Raw genomic sequence first — 26,352 nt, 5'->3', positions numbered from 1 at the left:
AAGGGGTTTCACCATGTTGGCCAGGCTGGTCTTGAACTCCTGACCTCAGGTGATCCACCCGCCTCAGCCTCCCAAAGTGTTGGGATTACAGGCGTTAGCCACCGTGCCCTGCATTTGTCAGCTTTTTAAAATAAGTTATGTATTATTTCTTTCATCATTCTAAATAAAAACTCAGCTTCATACTCCCTCCACTCCCCACCCCTGCCCATCCCCCGGCCCAAAAAGACAACAAATCTGGAAAGTTTTTGTTCCAAGGCAACCTTAAGCAGAAATGTATTTGGAAAAGGGAGTATTTTAATAGCATTTTCAGATAATTGAGGATATTCCTCTTTGATACTACACCAAAATTTGATGAGTGATTTATTTATTTTTTTTTTTTTAAAGACAGTGTCTCGTTCTGTCACCCAGGCTGGAGTGCAGTGCTGCAGTGGCTCACTGTAGCTCCTGGGCTCAAGTGATCCTCCCACCTCAGCCTCATGAGTAGCTGATATTACAGGCACGAAACACCAGGCCTGGCTAATTTTTGTATTTTTTTAGTAGAGATGAAGTTTTGCCATGTTTCTCAGGCTGGTCTTGAACTCCTGGGCTGGGTTCAAGTGATCCGCTGGTCTCAGCCTCCCAAAGTGCTAGGACTACAGGCGTGGGTCACTGCCTGGCTGATAGTTTCATGATGATTAGTTATAAGTGAAATCTAAAGACTGCAATCTTGAGAGAGTCTTGAGGTCCTTGAAGGGTCCAAAAAAAACCACACTTTGAGAATGGCTGTTTTTTAAAATCATTAATTCAATTTGATCGCAAAAGTGACTAAATTGATACCTAATGGTTTATTCAGACTGCATATCATCTTGGTGCATTCAACTGAATCAGAATCAGGTTAGACAATGCTTTCTTCAGCACCATGTTTTTTTCAGTAAATTCTGATGTATAACAGGGATGTATTAATTACAGAAAAAAGCTGATCTATGTGTATACTGGAAAGGATGGTCAGAGATGGTGCAGAATACACTATTTTTCACTGTACATCATTTAGGCTCTATTTAAATAATATATATTTTATACTTTGATAAAAATTACGTACATACATCTCATTTATTAAAATAATTTTGATCAAGGATGTCAAATTTACTATTTTTAGTCAGTTAAAAAAGAACATGCAATAATTCTATTATAGAACGAAATAATAATTCACTTTCTTTTACGAGTTCTTTGGACAAAATCATGTCCTTTGCAACAACATGGATGAAGATGGTGGCCATTATCCTAAGCAAACTAACACAATAAACCAAATACTTTTCTCACTTATAAGTGTGAGCTAAACATTGGGTACACATGGACATAAAGATGGGAACAACAGTTACTGGGAAATACAAGATGGGGGAGAAGAGAAGAGGGGCAAAGGGTTGAAAAACAACCTATTGGGTTCTATGCTTACTTCCTGGGTGATGGGTTCAGTTGTACTCCAAACCTTACCATTATGGCATACCTTTGTAAAAAATCTGCACTTATACCCCAGAATCTAAAATAAAAGTTGAATAAATAATGATGTAGTATAAAAAAAGAGTTCTTTGGCTTATCAAGTTTATCTCCTATAGACCTCTTCCCATTTTCTTTTCTTTTCTTTTTTTTTTTTGAGACAGAGTTTTGCTCTTATTACCCAGGCTGGAGTGCAATGGTCCGATCTCAGCTCACCACAACCTCTGCCTCCCGGGTTCAAGCAATTCTCCTGCCTCAGCCTCCCGAGTCGCTGGGATTACAGGCATGCGCCACCACACCCGGCTTATTTTGTATTTTTATTAGAGACGGGGTTTCTCCACGTTGGTCAGGCCGGTCTCAAACTCTTGACCTCAGGTGATCCACCTCTCTTGGCCTCCCAAAGTGCTGGGATTACAGGCGTGAGCCACTGAGACCGGCCCACATTTTCTTGTAGTCCTAAATACCACACGTATTCTTGGAGAGCATTCTCCAAACAAGAAATTTGTCCAAAGTTTTTCCTAACAAGAAAGCTTACAATGCACACTTGTCAGGAGCCTACAGGACCATAAAACATATGAAAGCTAACATTTGTAAGTGTCCTCATCTCTACTGTGATCTACAAAAGCCCTGTTTTGTTTCAAGTAAATATAGCATGTGCTAAATTTGTGATGTGATGAAATGGAGAGTGTTTGTAAGATCTCAGGGCCCTTTCACCACCTAAAGTAAGACAGAAGGAGGTTGAGAGGAGGGTTTCTCCAGCATAAATAATATCCCTTAATTTCCAGACTTTCTGACACCTCTCTCCGTTCACTGCAGTTCAAGTATGACCCCCTTTTTTTTTTTGAGATGGAGTTTCGCTCAGGTTGCCCAGGCTAGATTGCAATGGCGTGATCTTGCCTCACTGCAACCTCCACCTTCTGGGTTCCAGCAATTCTCCTGCCTCAGTCCCCCAAGTAGCTGGGATTACAGGCTGGGATTACAAAATGCTGGTAATTACAGGTGTTAGCCACCTTGTCAGGCCAGTATGATACTTTTCTACCTTGTAAATGACTTTTGGTGAAGAATCTTTGCTAAATATTAGTCCAACTAGAGTCAGCTGAGCAAAGCTTCAATGCTGAAATTTTTTGAAAAGGCATAAACAAAGTTGAAGTAACATGAAGGCATGTGGACATAAAGAACCAGCCTCAAGAAATTTCCAGAGAATGGGATTTAACTACCAAATAATATGTATTATAAATATCTCTGGCTTGTTAGGTGAAATGGGTTTAAGTTTTCCTAGACAGCTTCCTGGCAATCAATGTTTCAGCTAACCAGCATTAAGAGCTACTTTTGCTATATCATGAACAAAGCCAGTCAACCTATTTCAATGAAAAATAAATAAATGGAAAATGTTGGCTTTCTATTTGCAACTTCAACTAAATTTCATTAAGATACAATATGCCTGAATAAGAATCAATCTTCACTTGTATTTCCATTTTACTGGGCATATGTTGATATATAATTCCAATTAATTTGACTTGACTTTAATACTCTACAATACCCTAAGATGCTACTATTGTGACCCCAATCCTAATCCTCTCGTACAGTACTTGTTTTAGATATGAGGAGGATTAAAGTAGTATAGAGAACTGATGAAGCTGAACATATTTGTAAATGGGCAAACTAACATGCAAACTTAAAGGTAATGAACATATATATACACAGGCGTGATATATGCAATATGCACACAATTGTGTGTGTATATTTACTTATTTTAATCTTCTTTTGTCAATCTCAGCCAACGTTATGTTTAAATAATCTGAATCTGGTAGCAAACACTCTTAATTCTCCTTGTAAGAAAATGACTTACATCATTTGTTCAACCAAATAAGCATGATTTTATTTAGGGAGAATGAGGCTATTCTATAATAAAGGTGGGGGGTATAAAATGGATCACTTACTTTTGGGATAAGTACTCACATCAGTACAACTTTTTTCAAAAGATAGTGACCCATTCGTTTTAAACTGAAAACAGGAATTTTCCAGTGTCTACTAAAAACACTACAGATTAGCCGGGCATGGTGGCGCGTGCCTGGAGTCCCAGCTACTCAGGAGAACCTCTTGAACCCGGAAGGCGAAGGCTGCAGTGAGCGGTGAAGAAGAATGGGGTATACTTTGTTGGCTAACAAAGAAAGATTTGTAGAAAGGCAACATTTTAGGGTGATAACAGCTAAAGAAGATCAAATACCAATGTCCTAAATTATCAAACTTCATCGTATTGTTTTTGCAATTAAAATTGCAAACTGACTGGGCGCAGTGGCTCATGCCTGTAATCCCAGCACTTTGGGAGGTTGAGGCGGGTGGATCACCTGAGGTCAGGAGTTCGAGACCAGGCAGGTGGATCACCTGAAGTCAGGAGTTCGAGACCAGCCTGGCCAATATGGTGAAACCTTGTCTCTACTAAAAATATAAAAATTAGCTGGGCATGGTGGTGGGCGCTTGTAGTCGCAGCTTCTCAGGAGGCTGAGGCAGGAGAATCACTTGAACCCAGGAGTTGGAGGTTGCAGTCAGCCAAGATCGCACCACTGCACTCTAGCCTGGACGACGGTGTGAGACTCCATCTCAAAAAAAAAGAAAAAAAGATTGCAAACTAAGATTTAAAAAATTACACATCATATTGGCCGGGCGCAGTGGGTCACGCCTGTAATCCCAGCACTTTGGGAGGCCGAGACGGGCGGATCACGAGGTCAGGAGATCGAGACCATCCTGGCTAACATAGTGAAACCCCATCTCTACTAAAAAAATACAAAAAACTAGCCGGGCGAGGTGGCGGGCGCCTGTAGTCCCAGCTACTCAGGAGGCTGAGGCAGGAGAATGGCGTAAACCCGGAAGGCAGAGCTTGCAGTGAGCTGAGATCACGCCACTGCACTCCAGTCTGGGCGACAGAGCGAGACTCCATCTCAAAAAAAAAAAAAAAAAAAATTACACATCGTACAACTGTATCATCATTTTAAAAAGTGTATCAGGATATACACATATACACCAAACATTTTGGCCATTCATTCAACAAATCTGAGTGCCTGGAGTAAAGGCAGTGAAAGAGAAAAAGAGACAGACATAAGCCCTGCCCTCATGGAGCTTAGATTCTGGGGAAGAAAGTAAATAGGTAAACAAATTAATTAAGTAAATATGTTCTAATGAGCATACTTAAAATGTCACATTGCTGAAGGTTGAGAAGGGGAGATAATATGCTCTTTCCATACAACTATGTTGACTGACTTGTTCCGATGAACATGTATTACTTGATAGTAGAAGAAAATATGGCCAGGTATGGTGGCTCACAACTGTAATCCCAGCACTTTGGGAGGCAGAGGAGGGAGGATCACTTGAGTCCAGGAGTTCAAGACCAGCCTTGGCAACATGGCGAAACCCTGTCTCTACAAAAAATACAAAACATTAGACAGCAGTGGTGGCACACACTTGTGGTCCCAGCTACATGGGAGGCTAAGGTGAAAGGATCACTTGAGCCCCGGAGGCGAAAACTGCATGAGCCAAGATCATGGCCACTGGACCCCAGCCTAGGCAACAGAGTGAAACTCTGTCTCAAAAAACGAAAAACAAAGCCCCACAAAGTAGTTGTTTTAAAAGATGACAAGTTATACGTGTGTGTTATACAAAAAAAAAATGTGTGAATAGAAAATAAAATTTACCTGTCATTCTACCATCCTCATTTAAAGTTATTTACATTTTGATGTAAATTCTGACTTCCTTTTATGATAGTCATGCATATGAATAAACATAAATTTGGAATATGTATGTATGTATGTATATGCTGCTTAAGAGACATTTTCCATTAATATCAGAAACTTTTTTTTTTTTTTTGATGAAGTCTTGCTCTATCGCTGAGGTTGGAGTGAAGTGGTGCAGTCTTGATTCACTGCAATCCCTGCATCCCAGGTTCAAGTCATTCTCCTACCTAAGACCCCTGAGTAGCTGGGATTACAGTTGTGCACTACCACACCTGGCTAATTTTTGTATTTTTAGTAGACATGGGTTTCACAGTGTCGGCTACACTGGTCTCAAACTCCTGACCTCAAATGATCTGCCCATCTCGGCCTCCCAAAGTGCTGGGATTACAGGCCTGAGCCACTGCACCTGGCCTTTTGAGACAGGGAGTCTCACTCTGTCACCCAGGCTGGAGTGCAGTAGCGCCATCTCGGCTCACTGAAACCTCTGCCTCCTGAGTTCAAGCAAATCTCCTGCCTTAGCCTCCTAAATAGCTGGGATCACAGGTGCTTGCCACCATGCCCGCCTAATTTTTGTATTTTTAGTAAGGACAGGGTTTCGCCCTGTTGGTCACGGTGGTCTCAAACTCCTGACTTCAGGCCACCTGCTTCAGCATCACAAAGTGCTGGGATTATAGGCATGAGCCACTGTGCCTGGCTGGAAACATTTTTTGATGCGTCTAGCTCCACAATGCTGTTTTTGAAGAATGGTATTCTAGTCTATGGATGTATTATACTTTAAAACATTACCTACTGTTAGCTGGGCACGGTGGCTCATGCCTATAATTCCAGCACTTTGGGAGGCCAAGGCAGGCAGATCACTTGAGGTCTGGAGTTCGAGACCAGCCTGGCCAACATGGTGAAACCCTGTCTCTATTAAAACTACAAAAAATTTAGCTGGGCGTGGTGGCAGGTGACTATAATCTTAGCTACTTGGGAGGCTAAGGCCAGAGAATCACTTGAACTCAGGAGGCAGAGGTTGCAGTAGGCTGAGATCATGCCACTGCACTCCAGCCTGGGCAATAGAGTGAGAGTCAGTTTCAAAAACAAAAAAACCAAAAAACAAAAACCAAAAAACAAAGAAAAACGAAGTTTGCCAATATTCTCATTACAAGTCAATGATAGTAAGGTTTATTTTAAGATACACAATAAACAATATCTATGTTTTTCCTGTATTAAAAGTTCACAAACGAATTGATATCAGATGAAAAAAAGTGACTAACTCTCCAGTATCAACAGCCCTGTGGGTTATTTAGGTCTGAACCATAAGATTATTGGGTAAAAGTTGGACAGCTGCTCAAAAGTAGTAGCAAATTCATTTTTACTTTTCACAGCAAATCCCTGACTTCAAGAGTATTTTCCCAACCAATTTGGCACCTGGGCTAATAATTCTCAAAGTTACCCAACAGAGAAGCTAAAATACTGTAAGTCTTTAATACAGTGCAAAAAAAATAGCATAATTAAAACAAAAATCATGAAATCCAGTTACTTTAGTTCTCTTTAATATTGGGGCTAAAGGATAAGTGTACTCACAGGGTAAGGAGGCAGATGAGGATATTCAGAGATTAGAAAATATCTTCTGTGGATATGGCAAAGCTTTAAGAGAAGTTAGCAGAACCAATTCTTTATTACATCAGTCACTGTTAAATGTATTCTTACAATTTTTCTTTTCCTTGATACTTAAAAAATTTTTTTTGAGACAGAGTCTCCCTCTGTCACCAGCTAATTTTTGTATTTTTAGTAGAGATGGGGTTTCACCATGTTGGCCAGGATGGTCTCCATCCCCTGACCTCGTGATCTGCCTGCCTCAGCCTCCCAAAGTGCTGGGATTACAGGCCTGAGCCACTGTGCCCGGCCTCCTTGATCCTGTTGTATCATTAATGCTTCTCATATTTATTAGTAGAGATTGAGGCTATATTTTGTCTCATAAGATGGAAAGGAACAAAGAGATATTCTGATAAGGCTCACTGTAAGAGTTAGACATAGAGGAGGGTATGGTAATATCCTTACTATTTTTCTGAATACAACTTGCCACATGGAGATAATTCATTCCATGACGTTATTCAATGCTCCTTAGGTAGCACCTTGAAAATTCTACATAAGTTGTATGTGTATTTCTTTCTTTGTAAACAATATTTCCCTACTAATTTTAGCTGTGTGCTTTTAGATCATGAATTAAGGGGAGAGGTTATTTTTCTACTTTAAAAAAAAATCCCTTTATCTTATCACAGGCCGGGTGCGGTGGCTCATGCCTGTAATCGCAGCACTTTGGGAGGTAGAGGTGGGCGGATCTCGAGGTCAGGAGATCAAAACCATCCAGGCTAACATGGTGAATACCCATCTCTACTAAAAAAAAAAAAATACAAAAAATTAGCAGGGCGTGGTGGTGGGCACCTGTAGTCCCAGCTACACGGGAGGGTGAGACAGAAGAATGGCGTGAACCCGGGAGGCGGAGGTTGCACTTGAGCCGATATCGCACCACTGCACTCCAGCCTGGGGGACAGAGAGAGACTCCATCTAAAAAAAAAAAAAATCCTTGTATCTCAACCAAATATTAGCATTAGATGATCTTCAGGTAATCTACTTTTCCCAGTTTTTGAGAAGTAGAGAAAAATATGAAACCAGAAAAAAAAACCTTTCAGTGACGTAACGCTTTCTGGATCTAGTGCCCTCTACAGTCAAAGAAGCAGAAAAGTTTTTTTTTGTTTTGTTTGTTTTTCTTGAGAGGGAGTCTCCCTCTGTCACCCAGGCTGTAGTGCAGTGGCAGGATCTCGGCTCACTGCAACCTGCGCCTCCTGGGCTCAAGCAATTCTCCTGCCTCAGTCTCCCAAGTAGCTGGGATTACAAGCATGCACCACCACACCCAGCTATTTTTTGTATTTTTAGTAGAAAGGGGTTTCTCCATGTTTGTCAGACTGATCTTGAACTCCTGACCTCAGGTGATCCACCCACCTCAGCCTCCCAAAGTGCAGGGATTACAGGTGTGAGCCACCGCACCTGGCTGTTCTGTTTTTTAAAGAATCATAGACTACAACTTCTGGCACAAAGAACTTACCAATCTTTTCTGAGCTATTATTATACCAGCAATTTTGCCTTTTTTATGCTTCATTTTTGCCGCCTTCTCACAGACTGAAAAACTGGCTACTACCTAAGTTAAGAGTCCTATGTCCCTTTCACATATTAATTTATTTCTTGGTTGGTCAGGAGTTTCCAAATACAGATCCATTTCACATTTTATAAAATGACACGAGATGTCATGGAGAAAAGAAAGTTGGGGGCTATTTCCATCAACAGTAGGTTTTGCTTTGTAGAATTCTAAATTATATTCTGGAATAAACAATGATATGTGTTCTATTTTTTTTTTTTTTTTTTTTTGAGACGGAGTCTCGCTCTGCTGCCCAGGCTGGAGTGCGGTGGCCGGATCTCAGCTCACTGCAGGCTCCGCCTCCCGGGTTCACGCAATTCTCCTGCCTCCCCAGTAGCTGGGACTACAGGCGCCCGCCACCTCGCCCGGCTAGTTTTTTGTATTTTTTAGTAGAGACGGGGTTTCACCGTGTCAGCCAGGATGGTCTCGATCTCCTGACCTCGTGATCCGCCCGCCTCGGCCTCCCAAAGTGCTGGGATTACAGGCTTGAGCCACCGCGCCCGGCCTTGTGTTCTATTTTCTACAGCAACCCAAAATATATTCAACAAATCGGTATCTAAGTGGGCCATTTAAATTTATTAACACATAACCTATCCTGTTCCAGAATTTGAAGAAATGTACTGGCTGGATTAAAGTTACAAATAAGTGAGTTGTCAGGATTATATAATTTACGTTACTTTGAATGTAAATGAGTATTTGAATATATTAATAATAGATGGTATTTCTATTACAATCTACTTCACTTCCAGTATCAGATGCCAAATAGGGAGAATAAGTGGATTATAATTCATTAAGAAATAGGCTCACGCCTGTAATCCTAGCACTTTGGGAGGCCAAAGGTGGGCAGATCACCAGGTCAGGAGTTCGAGACCAGCCTGGCCAACATGGTGAAACCTTGTCTCTACTAAAAATAAAAAAATTAGCTGGGTGTGGTGGTGCGTGCCTATAATCCCAGCTAATCAGGAGGCTGAGGTAGGAGAACCGCTTGTACCGGGACCCGGGAGGTGAAGGTTGCAGTGAGCCCAGATCACGTGACTGTACTACAGCCTGGCAACAAGAGTGAAACTCTGTCTCAAAAAAAAAAAAAAAAACTTTGAGGACTAGAGACAACAGAATAATATAACATTTCATTTTAAAGTTTTATTCTCATTCTAAACATTTTTAAACCACCTTTTAAATATGTATTTATAACAATAACTATTTAAAAATTCCTTAAGTCTGAACTTCGTTATGATGCTATCTTTGACTTCCCCCATTATCTCCAATAAAGATTTAAGTTGTTTTGTTTTCTTGTTTGCTTTATCAGTAACAGAAAAATCTCACAAAAGAGTATTAAAATTGAGTACTGTTTGCCACTGAAACATTATTCACCATTCTCTCCACGGAAATCTTTAGTAAAAGGAGAAAAATTTGCTGGGCGCGGTGGCTCACGCCTGTAATCCCGGCACTTTGGGAGGCTGAGGTGGGCGGATTACCTGAGGTCAGGAGTTCGAGACCAGCCTGGCCAACATGGTGAAACCCCATCTCTACTAAAAACACAAAAAATTAGCCAGGCGTGGTGGCATGTGCCTGTAATCCCAGGTACTTGGGAGGCTAAGGCAAGAGAATTGCTTGAACCCAGGAGGCGGAGGTTGCAAGTGAGCCAACATCACACCATTGTACTCCAGCTTGGGCAATGAGAGTGAAACTCCATCTCAGAAGAAAAAAAAGAGAGAAAACTTCACGTGATCTGAAGAGAAACCAGAGTGTACCATTCGCAAATGTTTACTTGCAAAGGTTTTTGGAAAGATATTTGCAGACATTAAAGATGTATCAAAGTCAGCATTATTACCTCAAAACAGCACCATTAAATAGTCTTTTTAATTGCTAACAATATACATCTTAAACTACGCTGCCATTAAGATAATTGTCAGTTCTTTTATTAGAAATATACAATATATTTCTTTTTTTGAGACGGAGTCTAGACTACAATATACAATTTTCTTTTTCTTTCTTTCTTTTTTTTTTTTTTGAGACAGAGTCTTGCTCAGTCGCCCAGGCTGGAGTGCAATGGCGCTATCTAGGCTCACTGCAACCACCGTCTCCTGGGTTCAAGTAGTTCTCCTGCCTCAGCCTCCAAAGTAGCTGGTATTACAGGCACCCGCCATCATGCCTGGCTAATTTTTGTATTTTTGTAGAGACAGGGTTTCATCATGTTGGCCAGGCTGGTCTCAAACTCCTTACCTCGGGTGATATGTCTGCGTGGGCCTCCCAAAGTGCTGGGATTATGGGCGTGCCCCACTGCGCTGGCCAATATACAATTTTCAAATGAGTGTTTTATTTTATTTTATTATTATTTTTTTGAGACGGAGTCTCGCCCTGTTGCCCAGGCTGGAGTGCAGTGGTGCGATCTCCGCCTTCTGGGTTCACGCCATTCTCCTGCCTCAGCCTCCCGAGTAGCTGGGACTACAGGCGCCCACCACCATGTCCGGTTAATTTTTTCTATTTTTAGTAGTAAAATTTTTGTATTTTTAGTAATAGAGACGTGATTTCACTGTGTTAGCCGGGATGGTCTCGATTTCCTGACCTTGTGATCCGTCTACCTCAGACTCCCAAAGTGCTGGGACTACAGGCGTGAGCCACTAATCCCAGCCCATGAGTGTTTTATTTTCCTGGAAACTACGGTAATTTTTAAACCACTATCCTTCCTTCTATTCCATCAAGTTTTCTAGGTAAAAGAGTAAACACTAACAACAGCATCATACAACACAATAGACTGAAGTAAGGATGTGCATTTCTAATTTCCAGAGCAGGTATTTCAAACTTTAGGTTCATCAACCTCTTTTTTCCAACTGAGCAAAATAAAGGCCTGCACTAATAGTGACCTGTTGAAGACAAGGTATGAAGCAATTTTAAGTACATTTGAGGTTGTGAACACACCCAAAACAGGAAAAGAAAATCCCCCAAGTCTGTGAAGGCACCCAATGTTCCATTTAACTTATGGCACTTAAGATGAACTCCTTTGGAAACATAAACAAATACTTCTCGAATACAAAGGAAAATTATTATTATTATTATTATTATTATTTTGAGACAGAGTTTCGTTCTTGCTGCCCAGGCTGGAGAGCAATGGCGCAATCTCGGCTCACTGCAACCTCCGCCTCTCAGGTTCAAGAGATTCTCCTGCCTCAGCCTCCCGACTAGCTGGGATTACAGGCATGCATCACCATGCCTGGCTAATTTTGTATCTTTAGTGGAGACAGGGTTTCTCCATGTTGGTCAAGCTGGTCTCGAACTCCCGACCTCAGGTGATCCACCCGCCTTGGCCTCGAAAAGTGCTGGGATTACAGATGTGAGCCACCACGCCCAGCCTCAAAGGAAAATTATTATGCCTTAATTTGTGAAAATCATTTTATTCTCTCTTAGCATATACACAAATATTTTGTTCCCTCTCATTGTGAGGTCAGAATTTATGATGATTAGTAAATAAAACAAAGTCAATAACCAAGGAATGGCATCATGATTCTGTAAAATCCTGTGACATCAGCATCTGTGTGCTGTGTTGCTTCATAGGTTCTGGCTAACTTCATTCTAACTTTGGAACAGAAGTAAAGAAGTTAGGAGCAGGGGGTCCTTAGACTCTTTGGCGCGAGGGATTCCTACGGAACCCTTGTCAGAATGTTTTCTTTTTTTAATATAATTTTATTTTTTTCTTAAACAAATAGAGACAGGGGTTTTGCCATGCTGCCCAGTCTGCTTTTGTACTCCTGGGCTCAAGTGATCCACTGACCTCAGCCTCCCAAAGTGCTGGGATTACAGGCGTGAGCCACCGTGCTCAGCCAGAATAATGTTTTTAAATGCACAAAATAAAATGCAAAGATAGAACTGTCAAAACACTTTAACTGGAATTAACAACGTGCTTTTAAAAAATAAAATAAGATCCAGCAGTGGGTCTAATAACCACAGTAATTTTGAGGTAGTGATAAGCTTAAACAATTTCAAGATAGCTATAACGGCTGCATTATGGTATGAAGTACATGATTTCTGTTGGTGACAAAGTCACAGGTACTGCTAATACAACCATGCGTTTGTTGCCTATATTCATATTTGAATGAAATTCCAAGTTTAATTAGAGGTTAATTAAAAGATGTAATATTTTTCCCCCAAACAAGTTTACAGACCCCCCGAATTCAATAGACCTTGGGGAATCAATATGCAGACCCTAGGATAAAAACCTCTCATACGGGAACAGAAGAGCAGGTCAATAAAGTAAAAACATAAGTTTTGGTTCCCAAAACTCAAAAAGACAAATTATAAAGGCCCTGTTACTCTCCAAAATAGTCTAACACACCAGAGCAGTGTATAGATTTTCATTCATTCAATAATCTTCAAAAGGTTTGTATAGGAAGAGCAAAATCAGAGGGAGGACATATTTTTCAACCAATGATCAAATATACAGCTTATAATATCAGTACATTTTGAGGAAATTCTCCTATACAAAGGCTAAGTCATTGTAATTAAGTCAGATTCAACAATATCATAAGTTGTGATTAGCAACATGATAATGTAGATAACCAACAGAATTGGATCTTACTCTGCAAGAGAAATGGTCAGTGACACCCTTCAATGGTTCAGCCCATGCAGCCGTCTCACTGGTGTGGTGGATGTGAACCCTTCCTATCATTGTGCATACTGTGATCCCAGAAGATTGTTATTGCTGGACAGGTGGGGTAGCTCACACCTGTAATCCCAGCACTTTAGGACGCCAAGGCAGGAGGATGGCTTGGGGCCAGGAGTTTGAGACCAGCCAGGGCAACATAGTGAGACCCTATCACTAAAAGAAAGTTTAAATATATTAGCTGAGCATTATGGCCCATGCCTGTAGTCCTAGCTACTCAAAAGGCTGAGGTGGCTCTGCTTGAGCCCAGGAGTTAGAGGCTGCAGTGAACCATGATGGTTTCACTGTACTCCAGCCTGGGCAAGAGAGTGATTTTATAAATTTATAAAGTATAATTTATAGATTTATAACTTATATACTCTTCTCAGGATGACACTAGGAACCAAACATGCCACCTAAACTAGTCCTTCCATTCATTGTAAAAATCTCCTGTAACACTCCCTCCCTGCAAAGAGAAAAACATATAAACTAGGTAGCAGTATTACAAATGAAAAGTGGGGGGTTGGACAAGAAATAACAAAAGGGACAAGGGATTGGCAGAAACTGCATGTGGTAGGGCAGGGGGGCCTACTAGGAGAAACATTAAGATGATTCAGAGGTTTTAAGCCGGGCTACCTTCAAGAATGGTAGAATCAGAAGAAAAAAAACTAGGTTTGGAGATGAAGGAAACTTGAGAACAGGCAGAGATAATGAGCTTTAAGTGACATATTAAGTTTGAAATGCCCAGGAAGCAACTGGAAAAGCAGATCATCAATAAGAGTGTTCAATCCCCGTCCTTGAGGAACTTACAATCTGGAATCCTTTTATAGCTAGAGGTTTGGATTTAGTAGTGATTCTACTAGGTATTTCCTAAAAGCTGTGGGAACAGCAAAGTCCTCCAAGAAAGAGCATGAAAGACCAAAAGAAACGCCATCAATTTAAGGACAAAAATTTTAAATATTCTAAATACTAAAAGCCATTTGAAATGTTAACATCAAATGCTAAAAACACTTTTACAACTTAAAATAGTGGCCTTTTAAGAGGATATACCTCGATACATTTAAATACCTTTCCAGAAAAAGACAGTGTCAATAACATACCATATTGTATTAAAACATAAACTTTAATTTAACTTGTCCTTCCTATTCAAATTGTACCTTTCTTTATAGAGGTATTCTAGTTAAATTAAAAATAAATGGTAGAATTAAAGCCATAATTAATTCCACTTGCAAACCACTAGTGAAATAATGAAAATAGGCTATTGATGTAGTAGAAAGAGGGATAACCAAATATATGCCTCTTGAAGGAAGTACACAGCAATATCTAGGAATTATGCTTGTCCTCTCCCCCAACACTCCCACTCGGAAATCAAACCTGAACTAAATTTGTTCAGTCTTCAATCTAGCTACCAATTTACAGCAAAGGATAGAGGGATATATTAAACTAGGACATGTTAAATCTATACCTGAGGGACATATTCATCAACATCCAGGATGAGAGAAACTAGAGGAAAAATGGCCTGGTTCCTTCAACAAATATTAGGTTGGTGCAAACGTCATTGTGGTTTTTAAATTACCATTAAAAGTAATGGCAAAAACCACAATGACGTTTGCACCAACCTTATAAGGAAAATACATTACGAGGAAAATAATTAAGATGAGGGAACCTATAGATTAAAAAGTTTAAGAGACATCCCAAACAAATGTAATATGTTAACGTGTTTGGATCCCAAATCAAACCAACCAATTATTTAAAAACAACTGAGGAATATTTGAATACTGACTGGATATTTGGTGATGTTAATTTTTAAAGGTAGGGTAATGGCACTGTGGTTATGATTTTCTCAAGAGTTATCTTTCAGATATCTATATTGAAATAAAACAAATGAAATCATTGGTAGAATTTGCTTCACAGTAATCCAGTAGGGTCTGGGGAAAGCAGATAGGGAAAGAGATAAATCGTGTCGCTCAATTCTTTGTGTTTTGAAATTTTCCATACTTAACTGTTCAAAAGGGAAAAAAGAAAAACACCATTCTCAGGGGTTGCCAACAAAAACTGAAAACAACAGTTTGAATTTTGTCTCCAAGCCTTACAAGCTGAGCAGCCCTGGTCTAGTCACGCAACTTCTTAGTGTCCCTGTTGGTTAAACAGAGACAAACAAATACCACTTAATAAACTCATATTCGTTCAAGCCAGAAAGGATATAAGGATATAACATGTTGAACATTATATCCTTAACGTCTTTGACTTTCCCAGTCTCCCACATCTGGTTTCCACCAAATCCTGTCTGTTTCTCTACCAAATCCTGTCTTGTCCATCACTGTGGTCTCACACCACTCCAACGCCTCCTTTCAGGCTGTTTTCCACATCGCATACAAAGTGATGTTCCTAAAACGCAACATCCAATCAGGTTATCTCCAGCCCCACTGAAAATCCTTTTTTTTTTTTTTGAGACAGTCTTGCTCTGTCGCCTGAGCTGAGCTGAAGTGCAGTGGTGTGATCTCAGTTTTCATTGCAGCCTCCACCTCCTGGGTTCAAGCAGTTCTCCTGTATCAGCCTCCCAAGTAGCTGGGATTACAGAAGAACACCACCACGCCCGGCTAATTTTTTGTATTTTTAATAGAGACAGGGTTTCACCACGTTGGCCAGGCTGGTCCTGAACTCCTGACCTCAAGTGATCCACCCGCCTCCGCCTCCCAAAGTGTTGGGATTACAGGTGTGAGCCACCAGTGCCCAGCTTGAAAATCCTTAAACTGCTTTCAATCAGCTTCAAAATAAGAGCCTCCTTTAAATTTTTTTACCCTCCTTGATTCCTTAAAAATCCCTTTAATTTTTTTACCCTCCTTGATTCCTTAAAATGGCTTACAAGGCCCTCCATTTTCTCATACTATCTCTTCAACTTCTATCTCTTTCTATTCTCTGACTTTATGCTTTAGCTTTGGTAAAATTATTTCAGCTCTTGCATTACACCCTGTTCTCTTGAGTGTAGCTTCAGTGTTCATGTCTGGAATGTTCTTTCCACCCATCATCACTGCCTTGCCTGGCTAGCTCTTTCATCCTTGAAGTCTCAGGTTAAACAGTATTTCCTCAGAGAGGTCTACCCAAATTGCTTCTATACTAAGTTGGGTGTCTTCTCACACCTACACAATACAGTATTTGTTCCTACAGGAACCTGTACTTACCATAGTATAACAGTCCCTACTTATTTGTAAAGAGTATTTGCTGTGGCAATTATATATTTATCTGTTTTCCAGCTAGACTATAACTCTAGGAGGGCAAATGGTGAAATTTGTTCACTGCTGAATCCTAAGTCTCTCACGGTGCCTGGTAGCCAATAACAAACTGAACATACAAAATTCACAACAATCTGGACTGTTTTCCTCATACCCAAGTTCCATCTTCCTAGTCCTCTCAACTGCAACAAAAACAAGACAGCTATGAAGGCATTTACACAGAGATCTTAATCTTGCATAGGACTGAGCATTGTAAAGTGAATTGAAAACACGATGGGAATGCAGAACATAAGGAGTTGAGAAATCTATTTTCAGGCCGAGATAATTTGTATCCTAATTTACAATCTAAAGAAAACTCAGGAGTGTCAATCTAACAAAAATGAGTTCAATGACACACATAGTTCCCACCAAACCATAACAAGTTTTCAGACCTAAGATGTTAGATCACTTAATCCCTCCAGCCTCAGTTTCCTTATGGGTAAAACAAGGGATCCTGATCAGGGTCATTAGGGTCCTTTCCAGGGCTAATATATGCCCTAATATTTAAAGGCTAAAAGATGTAAATTAGTGAAACACTAATCATTTGTTTTCATCCTATAGTGATGATTTTTTTCCTTTTTAATCTGTTTAAGGACATTACAGTTTACCCCGTTAAGCACAACTAAACCTTCAAATCTATTCAGCTATAAAAATCTTACAAAATGCTCCTCAGATCAACTTGCATATTTCACAAAGGTAACTGCAATCTGATGAAACAACAGCATCTACCTAAACCCAAAATGAATTACTGAAATATATTCAACTTCTGTGTAAATAATAAATCTTACTCACCACGTGTTTTAAGTGCTAAATATCTTGAATTGTTGGTCATTTCTATGGCAATCTGAAGGCAAAGTTGTGCCCCAGGGTGTAAGACTTGCGTTTATGAGTACTATTTAACACCTAACTAAAAAACCGAAGATACATAGTCTTGGCATCACCTCACTGGGCTGGTGGTTGAGATAAAAAAATTGTTGAAACCAGAGTAATTTTTGGAAAAAAAAAAATCAAAACAAGTTATAGTAAGTTACAGTAAATAAAGTAGCGAGTAAACATTTCACTGTTATCAGTAGCAGCCCAGTTTCTAATCAGCCACTGGAAACCCAAGGAAAGACTAAAGTAGTAACAAGTTTGTCTCCTGGTTTAGATTAATTACAAACTAGTTTTTGGCAACTGCTTGTTCCATCAAATATGTCACGACAAAGTAATAAAATGTTAAAACGCATGCTGGAAAAAAAAAAAAAAGACGTACTTGGAACAAAAAGCTTGCATCGGACCAAGTGTAAACGCTATCCTCCAGATTTCTCTCAACAGGGCCGCCTTAAGTCCATGAGTAGAAGGGTGCTGCGGCGGACCCTGGCAGCCACAGGTTGAATGACAAAGAGCCCCCGTCAGCACCACTCCCAGAAGTCTGCGGGCTGCCCCGTCCCCTCCGCAAAGTCTACTCGAACCCTGCAGTCACGCCTTGGCTGTGGGGAATGCGGCTCTCCGCATCACTCTCGCAAGTCACCACGTGGGGCAAGGATCGGTCGGCCAAGAAGGTTGGGGCGGACAATGTCACGAGTCATAAATAATTCCTGCCCCGAGTCCCTTCCCTTGGAACAGAAGCGGCCAGGAGAGTCTGGAGGTACCACATGAAGCAGCCTCATGTTATCCCTTTTCCAGATCAAAGCGTCTCTGGAGGAGCCTATTGAAGACTTAGAGGGGAAGGGGACTTCCCCAACGTCACCGGGCACTACGACCCAACTCCTCGGCCAGGCCAGGGGCCGGCATATGACCACGAGGCCCGCGGCTCGGCTGAGAGAGGCGCTGTCCCCAGCGCCTCAAGGTCTCCTTCACCAGCACTGCAGTCCGAGGCCACGCGACTGCCTGTGACCACGATGCCCTCTGCTGGGCCGCCTCCCTCCCCCGGAGACAAAGTCTCCCAACCCCGGAGGTCCCCTCCGACCCCACCAGGGAAGCGAGGGCACCGTGGGGTCCGCGCCGCGTGCCGCCGGCTGTTACCCCACTAACCGTTATAAGCGCGGATCGCAGCGCCGAGCGTGTGCGTGACGTGGTGGCGCGGGCTGGAGTTCCACCGGGCCCAGGGTCCGACTCCCGTCCTTCGCTCGCTGCCTCGTTTACTAGTTCCAGCACCTACGCAGCCATCCAGTCACGTAGCAGCTCACCACTTTGTCTGGTCCGGCCGGCGAGGCTGCCTTATAACCCGCCGGGGCCCGAGCATGCGCACAGGGGGCGGAGTCGTTTCTCCCGGCCGCCGCCCCCTCCCCGCCACACAGACAGCCGAACTGCAGCCCGCATCTCCACACGCTCTCAGCCGCGCGCGCCCTCTAGCTCGCCCGCGCGCGCCGGCGCCCCCCTCCCCGCCACGTGACCGGCGTCCCAGTCCGACCCGCGCGCTGCGCCCCTGCAGAGCGACGCGGAGCTACCGCACCCTTCCAGACTCGCCCGTTGGTCCTTGTCTGACGAGCTCTAAGCAACCTGCCCTCCTTCGGAACACAAATGTCGGTCTCACCCCTCAGTTTCTGCCAGAGAAATAGGAAAAGTCACCTAGAGGCCTGACCCTGACGGGTGGGGGGAGACGAGCGCGCGGAGTAGCGGGAAGCGTCTGAGGAGCGGGGACTGGGCAGCGTTTGAATGGATGCGGGTGCCGCTGGCACCCGGGAAGACGCCGGGGGCCGGCGCTGTGGAGCCGGGCACGGGCTGGGATGTGTTTGGATTCCAATCCGGGCCTGACACCAGTTGAGTGACCTCGGAAAGTTCCCCAACCCTCCGGGCCTGTTTCCTCCCTCTGAAGTGGCGACAGTAATAGAACTGACCCCGTAGGCTCATCGGGAGGCCCTGAAGGGGGAACCCATGCAACTTGCCACCGCAGAGCCAGGCCCGCGGCGGTTGGCGCCTGGTGGGTATTAAAGACGAGTCGGGAAAGAAGAGCAGGTAAGAGGGCGGGGAGACTGGCCGGTGGGTTGGGTTGTGCACCTCGGCCACGTGGAGAAGCGAGAATGCAGGGGCCGGACGCCTATGGACGATGCGTGTGTGGGGCCGGATAGAATCGTGGCAGGCGGCGCTGGGGCTGATGCGCCTCACCCGGATTAGCCTCTGTAATCCTCACAGCCCTGTGAAGCGGGCGCTGCCGTGAACATTTTGTAAAAAGGGACCCGAGGCTCAGAGAGGTGAAGTAACTTTCCAGACGGCCCAGCTTGTCAGCGGCCAGCATTTGAAGTCACACCCCAGAGTCTGTTTTTATCGTAATAGCCGCTTTGACCGGATAACCAACGTGTGTGTGTTGAAGTGATTAGATGACCATGGAGTGTCTCTGATGTCCAGGACTTTTGAGAAATACTGAAAAAGTATGAGGCAAGGCCCCTGCCTTCAAAGAGCTTGCAAGTTTTTGGGGGAGACTGTGTCAGGCACAAATTAACCAACATCTGTTGAGCACTTACTGCTTGCCAGAACCCTGCCCTTCCCTCGTGTCTTCCTCCCTTCCAGGACTCACCCCCTCACTTACCCTCCCCCTCAATTCTCATAGCAACCCGGGGAGGTAGGCCTTATGGTTTCTGTTTTGCAAATGAAGAGCTTGAGATTGAAGAAGAGTACAGATTGGAAGATCAGGTCCTGAGAGGTCCTATGTGCTTTCCGATAACAGTTCAGTGTGTTAGAAAACAGTATGGCATCCACGGCCGAGTACTACTAGTAATACAGTAATTGCTTTTTACATTTACATAAACACGGAGAAAGGAAAGGCATTTCGGGTCATCGGGGCAGCCAGGACTTACAAGAGCAGTGCTAGGGTGGCAGCAGCATTCAGGTAGATGGTAAGCAGAATTAAGTTAGAGAGAGAGGATCCTGAGTCTGATTTAGATGTACATTTATAAGGCCCTGTTCTATGGAATGTAGTGAGAAGTGGTTAAATAAGATGAATCCCAGGAAACCTCAAAAGTAGGCTTATAGAGCCCCATAAGGTGGTAGATTGACAATACAGACCTGAGAGCCAGATCTGTTGGGTTCCAGATTTGATTCTTGCACTTACCAGCTCTATGTCCTCAGGCAAGTCATTTTACCTTTCCAAGCCTGACTCCCAACTCTGTAAAACAAGGATAATACCTACCTCAGGGTTATTATGATAATAAAACTAGTATTTATTGCAGGCCGGCGTGGTGGCTCAAGCCTGTAATCCCAGCACTTTGGGAGGCTGAGGTGGGCGGATCAATTGAGGCCAGGATTTTGAGACCAGCCTGGCCAACATGGTGAAACCCTGCCAATACTAAAAATACAAAAATTAGCCATGCGTAGTGGCACACGCCTGTAGTACCAGCTACTCAGGAAGTTGAGACAGGAGAATTGTTTGAACCTGTGAGGCAGAGATTGCAGTGAGCCAAGATCTCACCATTGTACTCCAGCCTGGGCAACAGAGTGAGATTCCATCTCAAAAAAAAAAAATGAGGTAGGCAGGTCATGAGGTCAGGAGTTCGAGACCAGCCTGGCTAATATGGTGAAACCCTGTCTCTGCTTAAAATACAAAAAGTAGCCGGGTGTGGTGGCACGTGCCTGTAGTCCCAGCTACTTGGGAGGCTAAGGCAGAAGAATCGCTTGAACCCAGGAGGTGGAGGTTGCAGTGAGCCGAGATGGTGCCACTGCACTCCAGCCTGTCCAGCCTGGGCAACAGAGTGAGACTCTGTCTCAAAAAAAAAAAAAAAAAAAAAAATTAGTATTTATTTTGCAGTGTCTTACCATATAGAAAACACTACATGAAACCTAACCCTAAAGATTAACCCTAGAGGCCCTTCCCTTGAATAGACCCCAAGGAGGCTCTGAGAGGGGCCCTAACAGTGTGTTCAACAGGATCATACTTTGTGTTGTATTGCAGTTTTGTACTCCTATCCTTGAAGATAGATAGTCATCAAAATATAGATACCTCAGGCCCTACAAAACCTGGATCTGCCTTAAGAGATTTTAGTGTTGTGAAAAGAAGACTTCGGAATCAGAAGACCTGGTCCTGGCCAGGCACGGTGGTTCACACCTGTAATCTCAGCACTCTGGGAGGCGGAGGTGGGTGGATCACCTGAGGTCAGGAGTTCAAGACCAGCCTTGCCAACATGGCAAATTCCTGTCTCTACGAAAAAATGCAAAAAAAAAAAAAAAAAAAAACCAAAAAAACAGGCCTAGGCCAGGCACAGTGGCTCATACCTATAATCCCAGAATTTGGGAGGCCGAGGCAGGCAGATAACCTGAGGTCGGGAGTTCAAGACCAGCCTGAGCAACATGGTGAAACCCTGTCTCTACTAAAAATACAAAATTAGCCGGGTGTAGTGGCGCATGCCTGTAATCCTGGGAGGTGGAGGTTGCAGTGAGCTGAAATCACGCTGCCTGGTCAACAAGAGCGAAACTCCATCTCAAATAAATAAATAAATAAATAGGCTCATGCCTGTAATCCCGACAGTTTGGGAGGCTGTGGCAGGCAGATCACGGGATCAGGAGTTCAAGACCAGCCTGACCAACATGGTGAAATCCCGTCTCTGGGGCGGATCACAAGGTCAGGAGATCGAGACCATCCTGGCTAACACGGTGAAACCCCGTCTCTACTAAAAAGTACAAAAAACTAGCTGGGCAAGGTGGTGGGCGCCTGTAGTCCCAGCTACTCAGGAGGCTGAGGCAGGAGAATGGCGTAAACCCGGGAGGCAGAGCTTGCAGTGAGCTGAGATCCGGCCACTGCACTCCAGCCTGGGCGACAGAGCGAGACTCCGTCTCAAAAAAAAAAAAAAAAAAGAAAAAAAAAAAAAAGAAATCCCGTCTCTACTAAAAATACAAAAATTAGCCTGGCGTGGTGGCACGCACCTATAATCCCAGCTACTCAGGAGGCCGAGGTAGGAGAATCACTGGGAACCTAGGAGGCAGAGGTTGCAGTAAGCCGAGATTGTGCCACTGCACTCCAGCCTGGGTGACAGAGTGCAAAGAAAAAAAAAAAAAAAAAAGAAGATCTGGTCCTATAACTGCTATCTGTGTTATTCTGGGCGGTTAACTCACTAAACTTTCTTGGGCTTTGGTTTCCTCGCCAGATAAGTTAAAAATAATACCTACTAGCCCAAACTGTTGTGTTAATCAAATGAGACAGTATCTGCAGAAGAAGTAATTAGTAAAACTTTGAAAGTGTTCTATAAGTATTTATGAATTAATGTCATAATTTGTCTAAAGTACATAAAAGGGAAAAATCAAAAGCAACTCCAAGGCTCTTATGTGGAAAAATAGAAACAGGGTGGGTGGGTGAGCTGGTGAAAATAATAAAATAATACAGGTGAAATTCTTGCTCTTCTGCCAGATTTTCTTCCTGATTTGAGGCACACAACATTGAAGAAATGAACTAGGAAGCATAGGATGAGAAATCAGAGTGGAGAGGAAATTGGAGATCATCTAAGGCACTCCTGACTTTTTACGGAAATGGAAATTAAGGCCCAGGGACGCTAAAAGACTTGTCTGAGGCCTCCCATCTAATGATTGGCATGATCAGAAACTCAGTTTCTTTAAGTGTAAAGAACAAGTACAATCTTTAAGATAAAATATTTTGTCATGGGGGTCTTTTAGAATCATTACATGAGGCCAGGCGCAGTGGCTCAGGCCTGTAATCCGAGCACTTTGGGAGGCGGAGGGAGGCGGAGGCAGGCGGATCACGAGGTCAGGAGATCGAGACCATCCTGGCTAACACAGTGAAACCCCGTCTCTGCTAAAAATACAAAAAATTAGCTGGGCATGGTGGCGGGCACCTGTAGTCCCAGCTACTCAGGAGGCTGAGGCAGGAGAATGGCGTGAACCCAGGAGGTGGAGCTTGCAGTGATTGGAGATTGTGCCACTGCACTCCATCCTGGGTGACAGAGCGAGACTGTCTCAAACAAAACAAAACAAAACAAAGAAAAGAATAATTACATCAGAACCAGAGAAGACCTGGTGCTTTCTACTGGCTTTTAGCTTTATCACTATCACAAAATTCTTAGGATTCACCTTTCTGTTTTAAAGGTTGATAGACTGGATGCTGCTATGGTAATTTGCCTCAGGAAAATGCCGGACTGTTGTTTGCAAGCTTGTTAAGTGAGCAAAACTTGGGAAGATTTCAAGGTAAGAGTTATAACTTCGTAAGTTAGTGATGCAATAAGAAATGCAAATGCAAACTTCAAAAAATTATGATATAGGTACTCTTTAAGCTGAGTAAGTTGCTCTGTTGCTTTATCTGAAAAAAGAAAGATAAAATTACAGTGTGTTCTCCAGAATTCACCTACTTAACTTACATTCTTTCAGTTACTTCACCATTTCTCTGATGTAATAAATAGGAAGGTGCTATTTTGCCCATTTTAGTAACAATAATACAGGAAAGGATTCTTTTTTTAATTGACACGTTGTAAATGTTTTTTGGGTTTTTTTTTTTTGTAATTTTCATTGTAATTGCTGGCTTTTTGTACGTTTAGTTATTCTGGTGGTGAGGGATTTGCTTTACTGCTTCTTTGGGCCTTTGAGAATTTTTTTGTGCACGCACAGACACACACGTACACATATATATAATATGTAATTATACATATTCTGGGTTACAGTTTGGTGTTTCCATACAAACAAATGTTGTATACTGATCAAATCAGGGTACTTAGCATATCTCTCACCTCATGCTGTTTTGTAATATACAATACCTTATTGTTAACAGCAACCCTACTGTGCAATAAAACACCAGAACTTATTCTTCCAATCTAATTGTCACTTTGTACCTGTTGACAGCCTTTCCCTCTCCTTCTTTCCCCTATCCCCTTTCTAGTCTCAGATAACCACTGTTCTCTTTGCTTGTAGGATATAAACTCTTACTTTAAAAAAATTAGATTCCACAGATCATACAGTATTTATCTTTCTGTGTCTGGCTTATTTCACTTAACATAACGTCCTCCAGGTTTAACCGTATTTTCACAAATGGCAAGATTTCATGCTTTTTTACAGCTGTATAATATTCTGTTATCCATATGTACCACATTTTCTCTTTTTTTTCTTTTTCTTTTTCTTTTTTTTTTTTGTGAGACTGAGTCTCGCTCTGTCCCCCAGGCTGGAGTGCGGTGATGCAATGTCAGCTCACTGCAACCTCTGCCTCCCAGGTTCAAGCGATTCTTCTGCCTCTGCCTCCCAAGTAGCTGGGATTACAGGCACCTGCCACCATGCCTGGCTAATTTTTGTATTTTTAGTAGAGACAGGGTTTCACCATATTACTCAGGCTGGTCTCAAACTCCTGACCTCAAATGACCCACCCACCTCAGTCTCCCGAAGTGCTGGGATTACAGGCATGAGCCACTGTTCCCAGCCTCACATTTTCTTTCTTCATTCATTCACTGTTAGATGTTTGGATTGATTCCATAACTTGGTTATTGTAAATAGTGCTGTAATAAACATAGGAGGGCAGATACCACTTCAATGTAACTGACTTCATTTCCTTTGAATACATAGCCACTAGTGGGACTCCTGGCTCATACAGTAGTTCTATTTTTAATGTTTTGAGGTAAAAATTTTCAACAAAGGTGCAAAGAACACACATTGGGAAAAAGTCTCTTAAATAAACGGTGCTGGGAAAATTGGAAAGTCACATGCAGAAGAATAAGACTAGACCCTGTCTCCACCATATACACAAATCAACTCAAAATGGATTAAAGACTGTCTTCCATAGCTGCTGTACTAATTTGTAATTCCACCAAAAAGTGTGAGTGTTGTCTTTTCTCCATATCCTAGCCAACGTTTGTTTTCTTTTGTCTTTTTTTTTTTTTAAAGGCGGAGTCTCACCGTGTCACTCAGGCTGGAGTGCAGTGGTGCAATCTTGGCTCATTGCAACCTCTGCTTCCTGGGTTCAAGCAATTCTCCTGTCTCAGCCTCTCGAGTAGCTGAAACTATAGGCAAGTGCCACCATACCTGGCTAATTTTTGTATTTTTAGTAGAGATAGGGTTTCACTATGTTGGCCAGGCTGTCCTTGAATTCCTGACATCAAGTGATCCACCTGCCTCAGCCTCCCAAAGTGCTGGGATTACAGGCATGAGCCACCGTGCCCCAGCCTGTTTGTTAATAGCCATTCTAACTAGAGTGAGGTGATATCTCATTGTGATTTTGATTTGCATTTGCCTGATGATTAGTGATGTTGAGCATTTTTTCATGTACCTGTTGGCCATTTGTATGTCTTCTTTTGAGAAATGCCTATTAAGGTCTTTTGCCCACTTTTAAATCAAGAAAATTTGTTTTTCATTGTTGAATTAAGTTATTTATATATTCTTTAGATATTAACTCCTTGTGAGATGTATAGTTTGCTTATATTTTCTTCCATTCTGGAGATTGTCTCTTCATTTTGTTACTTGCTTCCTTTTTATGTACAAAAGCTTTTCAGTTTGATATAATCCCATTGGTCTATTTTTTGCTTTTGTTGTCTATGCTTTGAGATCTTATTTTAAAACCCTTGCCCGACCCGATGTTGTAAAGCATTTCCCTTATGTTTTCTTTTAGTAATTTCATAGTTTCAAGTTTTGTATTTAAGTCTTTAATCCATTTTGAGTTGATTTGTGTATATGGTGGAGACAGGGTCTAGTCTTCGGCTTCTGCATGTAACTTTCCAGTTTTCCTAGTACTATTTATTGAAGAAACTGTCTTTTTCCCAGTGTGTTTTCTTGGCACCTTTGTTGCAAAACAGTTGGCCATAGATGCATGAATTTATTTCTGGGTTCTTTATTCTGTTCCACTGGTCTCTGTGTTTGTGTTTATGCCAATACCATGCTGTTTTGGTTACTATAGCATTGTAGTATATTTTGCAGTCAAGTACTGTGATGCCTCGGCTTTGTTATTTTTGCTCAGGATTTATTTGCCTATTTGAGTCTTTTGTGGCTCCATATGATTTGTTTTTTGTTGTTGTTGTTGTTGTTGTTGTTGTTTTGAGACGGAGTTTCACTCTTGTTGCCTAGACTGGAGTGCAATGGCACAATCTCGCCTCTCTGCAACCTTCACCTCCCAGGTTTAAGCGATTCTCCTGCCTCACCCTCCCGAGTAGCTGGAATTACAGGCATGTG

The 26,352-nt window shown here is 42.4% G+C and overlaps 1 protein-coding gene and 1 long non-coding RNA gene across 5 annotated transcripts in view; one reads left to right on the top strand and one right to left on the bottom strand.

Moving 5' to 3' along the window:
- SLC16A1 (solute carrier family 16 member 1) overlaps positions 1 to 18,512 on the bottom strand; it is a 43,450-nt gene extending 24,938 nt beyond the window's left edge. The window contains exons 1-2 of one of the 4 annotated variants that reach the window (XM_077976787.1): positions 18,304 to 18,464; positions 17,083 to 17,240 (exon numbers count right to left, since the gene is read on the bottom strand). The gene's annotated coding sequence lies outside the window, so the exon portion shown is untranslated. 4 annotated transcript variants of the gene reach the window in all.
- Positions 18,513 to 18,674: 162 nt separating this feature from the next.
- The window catches only part of LOC107000324 (uncharacterized), a 72,958-nt gene continuing 65,280 nt past the window's right edge, over positions 18,675 to 26,352 (top strand). The window contains exons 1-2 of the long non-coding RNA XR_001447383.3: positions 18,675 to 19,227; positions 23,299 to 23,397. This is a non-coding gene — a long non-coding RNA (uncharacterized LOC107000324). The remainder of the gene's footprint in view (positions 19,228 to 23,298; positions 23,398 to 26,352) is intronic.

Source organism: Macaca mulatta, chromosome 1 (assembly GCF_049350105.2).
Source record: "Macaca mulatta isolate MMU2019108-1 chromosome 1, T2T-MMU8v2.0, whole genome shotgun sequence".
Classification (NCBI taxonomy): Eukaryota; Metazoa; Chordata; class Mammalia; order Primates; family Cercopithecidae; genus Macaca; species Macaca mulatta.
Note: the sequence above shows the minus strand (reverse complement) of the source record. Positions and strands in the feature narration are given on the sequence as shown.